Consider the following 7,518-nt stretch of genomic DNA (forward strand, 5'->3'; position numbering starts at 1 on the left):
TGGGGGGGGGTGGGGGAGATTAATATAATTTTAATAAATGAATTTTTCTTTTTTCAAAAGGAAAATAAATAAATAAAATTTGTCAAGTATACTAATATTGGGAAAAGGACAAATTTAAAACAAAAACAAAAGAATTCAAAGAAGTCTTTCATGTTGGCATTTCCTAATAATTATTGTCAAAAATATGTTTTTTTAATTATAAATTTACCTATTTAAAAATTACGTAAGATAATTCAAATACTTCTTGTTATTATACTTTACTTAAATCGATCGAGATATAGAATTTCTCTATCTTTGTAAGGAAGAGAGAAGACTGTATATATTATTTTCCTCGTATCTCACTTATGAAATCACACTGAATCTATATAAAATATACAATAAATATGATCACAATAGTTGAAAATTCATAATATCTATCCAGTTAAAAGTTAACAAAAAATATACACATTAGTTAAGGAATACGGGGTTCTCTTTTACAAAAAGAGGATCTAAGGGAATCCAAAGACCAAAAAACAATTAAAACTTTTGAGGAGGAATACTATACTATATAAGTAAATTATAATATAATATTATTATATTCCCATCCTATATGTAATAGTTGCTTGAATGTAATGGATGTGTGAGTTTGAATAAATTTCTACATTGATAGTCAAAAAGAAAAAGAAAGTTATATATATATATATATAAATAATTTTATAATTTGAGTGTCTAAATGAGGTTTGTCAGTAAGTTGAGAGGTTGTCGATGTATTTAGACTTTTTATAAAAATGGAGTGCAATGTAGGTTCAAACTTTGAATATGAAATTCTTTTTACTGAAAGCGTTATCCCTAAATAAACTTTGTAATGTGTGATTAAATTTAGTTAGAGGCTCGGAGTTTCAATACATACTACGAACCGAATGGATCTTTTAATTTGCAACTATATGAGTGGCTTTCTTTTTGTTAGTGTACTTTTGAATTCGGATGTAGATGTGACAATCATGCCTATACTATTTTGGACCATATGAAAGATCGAGCACATAGATTTTAGAGTGGTCATTCCTCTTATTGCATTATTTTTTTTCTATTTGGTGTTTGGAGTCCCGATTAAAATTGAATTTTCTCGGAGTCGAATTCGATATTTTTGATTAAGGGTGAAACAGTTTCACTATTACATCACAATTCATATTGATCTCTTATTGCATTATTATTAGACTATAGGTTTTACTTTTTTTAATTTAATTTTACGGATCGTTTAATTCGCGAATTAAAAATCACGTGTCAATCAGACCAATCTATTTTACATGAAAAGAACAATATCACAAATGAAAACTCAAATTTTACTTTATACCAAAATTCTTAAATTATTTCATGAAAAAAAAACTCATAAGTGCATCTACAATATGATGTGATATATATAATAAAGTTGGTAAAAGACTATAAAAGAAAGTGAGCTACAAGTAATGGTGACATCAAGTCCAAACACTTTGGCCTTTGGATTCTTGATTTATTCTGCATTTTCCTAGTGCATGGAATCTAAAAATAGGGTAGGTATAAACATTGAAAATTGAATTATATCAAACTGATTTATCTTATCTTCAAAAGTTTCATATGGTACTCAAATTATTAAAATTAAACTTATCGAATGATCAATCCTACTAAATATATTGTTTATCGTATGTATATATGGGTAATATTAACGAACGAGTGATTTAGATGTCTTGATTGACACGTGACACTAAATTCATAATGTTATATTAGAGTTTGAAAATGGAGATCTGACCTCTAGTTTGATTTATCTAAAAGCTTATAACATGTTAAATATTAGATGAATTATCAACTTATCTTGTCAACATATTTTTCTCTTTAATACGTTATTGAATTACTGTAATTTATGGTATCGGATCGAACTATAAAAGGAAAAAAAAAGTCCTAATTAAAAGAAACTATACTTTTTTGCTTTAACAATAAGGTCGTGCTACCTAGTAACAGAAAGTGAGGCACTGAATTTAATATTTAGCCAAAAGGTGTTTTCAGTGTCTTTTTTTTTCTGTTTTATTTCGTCTTTTTCCTCAACAGAATTTAGAGTCGATCTTTCAATTAACGAAAAAAGATAAAAAAAATAAAAAATCCTTAAATTATGTGAGATAAATAATACTCTATTTTACATTTATGATTTGATCTAAAAATCTCTTCACCGTCAATACATGATCTAAAAATACCCTTGCCGTTAATAATTTAGCTCAAAAATGCAAAAAAATAAATGAATATAAATATGATATTTGCCAAGAACAAAGGAGAATAAGAGGTGGATAGTATGGAAAAGAAAGTTGACATTGAGAAATAGTCATTGAAATAGCGGCAAAGTTCTTAATTTTTCTATATGAAAACATTACTATTTTTCAAAGTATCGATAAAATCTACAAATGAATTTCAAACGTGAATCATGCACGTGCATAATTTAAGCCATCGCTCATTGAATAGCACAAATTAAATTTTCTTAAACAAGTAATATGTCAAGCTTCAAATTAATTTTGTAACTTAGAACATAAATATTTGTAATTATCCTATTTGTGTCATAAAGCTCAAAATAATTACATGTTCATAACATAATCCAAAATAATTCATGAAATATCCATTATATAAAAAAAAAAAGTTACAGCCCATACCCCCATTCATTAAGGTTGATAATTTTTTGCTTAACTGATATTAAATCAATATCATTTATAATATTAGTATCATTAAAGCTGATAATTTCGCTTAACTGATACAAAATCAGTATATATATTGTATTGGTAATATTAAGGTTTCTTGTTAAGAAATTATTCATTAGTTAATGATACTATAAGAGTATATGTATATTGTTGTGGTATCATTAAGGTTTCTTGTTCAAAAATTACTCATTAGTCAATATTATTATAAGAGTGAGTGTATTTTTTATATATATATATAGTTTCTTATTCCAGCCTCAATGATACCATCAGTTAAGCGAAATTAGTTAGGGGTATATAGTGAAATTATTTAATGGGGTATGAATATAAAGGGGTATATGCTTGTAATTAGAAATTTCACACATTGCAACAAAAAATTCTCTAATTTTTCCAATCAACATGACTCAAGGTATGCAAATGCTCCTTTTTTTTTCTTTATGAAAGTGGATTTGAGTCCATGCTTGAAGAAAAATAGCATTTTTCTCTCAAGTTAATTATATTACTAAGATGAAGTGAAAATTTTACTATTCATACATGAATTTTGAAGTTTAAGTATTTGATAAAGTAACTTAGATTCCTCATTTTTTGAGTTATGTCTGTCAATTGATCCCAAATTTTTTTAATTTAACTCCTATTATGTAGTGGAAGAAGAAACACTAAAGAAAGAAAAAAATTATGCTTTGAGAATTAGGTTTCAAGGATTAAGCCCTGAAGTGAGGCTAAAAATGCATACTTTTTTGAAAAGGCGCCACTAAACAATTGACAATTGATATTTCACTTTACGGTATAAAAAAAAATCATTTTCTCTGTTCATACATTTGGCATTCGTGCTTATAATTATTAATGTTTGTATTTTTTTTTTCGTTGCGTCTTTTTTCATTAAAGCCTATGCTTTATTTGCACTTTAAGCTTAAAGTCTGTTGTGCACACTTGTAGAAGCACCTTTAGTTTGTTCATTTATTACACAATAGGATGTGACTTAGTGGTCGATGAAATAGTAGGAGAATTGTGAGGTTAAGAAAATGCTAGGTAATTTCTATTTGTCTGCCTAGGATTTGGTGGGCAAAGACACAGAGTTACATGATTCATGTGTTGGTGGGAGGTACTAGGTATTTAGTGTAATATTCGATGTGCACACAAGAATATAAGACTGTTAAAACTTGAATTTAACGTATTTAGTGTAATACTTGTTCTTTCGTGATAGTCACTCATATCTTGTTAGATTGCTTTATGAACTGCAAGAATATAAGACTGTTAAAACTTGAATTTAACAGGGTGGTTGATAATCCAACAAATGATAAAATAACAACTTTGGAAAAGCTTCTTGTTAACTCTCCTGCACTTGTGCTGCTCCATTTGGATTCATTCTCAAGGTATTGACTACTTGTTCCACTTGAATATTTTATAGTGATTGTAATTTCATATGATTCTAATTATTATATTTGCTAAAAAGCTTGCAGACGTCGTTCCAAATGGGCTTCCTTTTACGCTGAAAAAATTAGGTCTTAAACCTAACTCACACCCCAAAAGCTAGTTCAAAGGGAGGAGGATGCTTAGCATTTGGTGCGTGGGCAATTTTTGATTTTGGGGGCTCCAACATCAAGTAAGACGGCCCCAGTTCTGATACCATGTTAAATTAGGTCTTAGACCTAACTCACACCCCAAAAGCTAGCTCAAAGGGAGAAGGATTGTCCAAGCCTTATAAGGAGTCTACCCATCTCATTAACCACCGATGTGGGACTTTTGTCATTCTTTAACAGTTACAAATAGACTTCAGTAAAGTGAGTCCGACTTCTTACGCTCTAGAGTTGATTAAGAATTCCCCCAATTTGAGGGAACTTGAGATTTTGGTAAGCAATGGAAAATTATGTGGTCTTGAACTTGATATGTGTATGGTCTGGTTCACTTTTGCACTTCATATTTTGGAAGCTCAGTCTCCGTCGATGAGTTTGATATGATTAGTACTTGAGCAATCTTTTGCTACATTTCTCTGTATTCTACTTCTGATTCAACTTGCATTGGCTATTGAGAAATAGGATGTTTGATGGTTTAGCAGAAAGTTTTATTTTGTTCACAACATTATCTATATTGCTAGTTAGGATTCTTGTCATTGTTGTACAGATTGTTGTGCTATACAACTTTCCTGCTAGTGGTCTAATTTCCTTGAGTTTTTGAACAAAGAAGGCAGCCGAGTTTCCTTCGGAAACAAGCCTCTCTACCTTCACGAGGTAAGGTAAGGTCTGTCATCTGTGTTCACTTTACCATCTCCAAATCATACTTGTGAGATTTTACTGGGTATGTTATTGTCGTTGTTTTGAACAAAGAAGGCATCTGAGTGTCTTTCGGAGACAATCTCTCTACCTCCATGAGACACGGATAAAGTCTGCCTACATTCTATCATCTCCATATTTTACTTGTGGGACTTCATTCGGTGTGTTGTTGTTTTGCCAATGTCGTAAAGCATTCTTGGGCCAATAGCCACATTAGTTTGTGGCGCACATATCTTGGTAAGATGGATGATTTATACTAAGTTAAAGTGTTGTTTGGACATACAATTTAAATATTTTAAGTTCTATTTTTTCTTGTAAACATAAAAATTTCATAAGTTGTGGAAACAATCAATTTTTTTTGTCAATCTTACCAAATGAGCAAATTATAGTTCATAATCAGGATATTGAAATATCCTAAGACGCCGCATTGCTAAATCACCAAAATTTGTGTTCCTTTTATAAATAAATATTCGCGTTTAAATTTTTTCAAATGCACAAAATTTTATAAAGATCCACTCTTTAATAATAATGATAATTAGTTATTCTTTAATATAATCCTTTTGTTAAAAAATAATTCTCCTTCCTCTGAAAGTTCAAAAACTTATCACCAGTTTTGCTGAATGAGTGGTTAAACTTTGAAAAAAATAATTATACACTTCGATTATGATTTAAATGAGTCCCAAAATGGCTATCCGTGCACTTTCCCTAGTTAAGAGAATATTCTCCTTGTCTCGTATTAATTATTCACTTTATTATAAGGTATAGCACACAAGGGTGGATACACATGCACCCGATAACTTTCTTAAAAAATAATTGATAAAACGATTATATATTTAATTGTGCACCCTTATAACTAAAAGTCACTTGGGTGAATTGGTCGAAGTTGCCCACTCGCAGAGCGGCTGGGCGAACTAATGTTTTTTTAACTTTAAAATAAGCTTTTTCTTTAAAGTTAAACCTTTTTAAAAATTACTTTTATTAAAACTCGTTTTTGCCACCTCATCTGCCCCACCCCCTTTCTTAAGAGAAAATGACATAAATAGTCCCTTAACTATAGAAGTAAGTCTAAAATGGTCCCTTAACTATACACTTAATGGATTTAGTCCTTTAACTATTCAAAAACTTATCAACTTTGGTCCATTAACTATACACTTACCGGTTTTAGTCTCTTAACTATAAACTTACCAATTTTAGTCCTTTAAATATTTAAAAACTTATCAAGTTTGGTCTTTGTCCATTTTTTTAAATATAAATAACTTAGGTTTATATTAACGAAATCCTTGCCTCGAGAAATTAAATCCTTTAGCAACTTTTTGTTGTTTCTCTCCCTCCGCTACTTTTTCTTCAAATTAACCTTATGCGAAGAACCTTAACCTCAATGATTTAAAATAAAATTCACGGGGAAAGAAAATATAAGTCATAATTTTATTCAACAGAGGATAAAATGAAGCATATTATTGCAACTAATGACTTGAATATGCTAAACTTTATTATAAAAAGGAAAAATTATTACCCGTTAAAGTCAAAGTTTGTACTCCAACGACTTCATTGAACGGAATTTGTTTAATTTTTTAGAAATTGAAATTTATAAAATGGTAGATTTGCATTTTTTTTTAAATAGATCAATTTTATTATTAGATTCATTTTATTTTCAGTAAAGAAATTTGAGTAAATTAAATAAAATCCGCACTAATTAGCATATTCAAGTGCGGATTCAAGTCATTAACAACAATTGTATGCTTAATTTTATCCTCTATTGAATAAAATTAGGACTTATATCTTATTTCCTCATTAATTTTATTTTGAATCGTTGACGTTATTGTTCTTTTCATAAGAGTAGTTTGAAGAAAAAATGGCGGGAATAGAGAAACAACTTAAAAAATGGGTTAAAATTTTAATTCTACGAAGATTTTCGTTAATATAAACCTAAGCTATTTGTATTTGAAAAATGAACAAAGGTCAAACCTGATAAGTTTTTGAATACTTAAAGGACTAAAATTGGTAAGTTTATAGTTAAGGGACTAAAACCGGTAAGTGTATAGTTAAGAGACCAAAGCTGACAAGTTTTTGAATAGTTAAAGGACCAAATCCGTTAAGTGTATAGTTAAGGGACCATTTTAGACCTACTTATATAATTAAGCGACTATTTATGTCATTTTCTCCCTTTCTTAACTAAAAACAAATAAAATCCCTAGCACAATTCTAAGGGCCCGTTTGGCCATGCGATATGAAGTCATTATATGGTATCATAATATGGAATCATAAGATGAAATTGAAGTTTTGTTTGGACATGCTATATGTCACGACCCAAGCCTAGGGCCTAGACGTGACCGGCGAATGGGGAACCCGAAGGAACCCCAAACAAGCCTCATAGCATATCATTACACATCCTTGGTCGCAGAAGCAATTAAAATGACCATAAGCGATAAGCATAATCAAAGGGGGAAATCGGGACTAAGGGAGCAAGAAAAAAAAAGAAGAAGAAATGATACATAAATACCATAGATGAGTCAAGCTCAAGCATAATACACAACTTGTCCAACACCACCTCTAAACAT

The sequence above is a fragment of the Solanum tuberosum genome, unplaced genomic scaffold (assembly GCF_000226075.1).
Source record: "Solanum tuberosum cultivar DM 1-3 516 R44 unplaced genomic scaffold, SolTub_3.0 scf00505, whole genome shotgun sequence".
In the NCBI taxonomy this organism is placed as follows: Eukaryota; Viridiplantae; Streptophyta; class Magnoliopsida; order Solanales; family Solanaceae; genus Solanum; species Solanum tuberosum.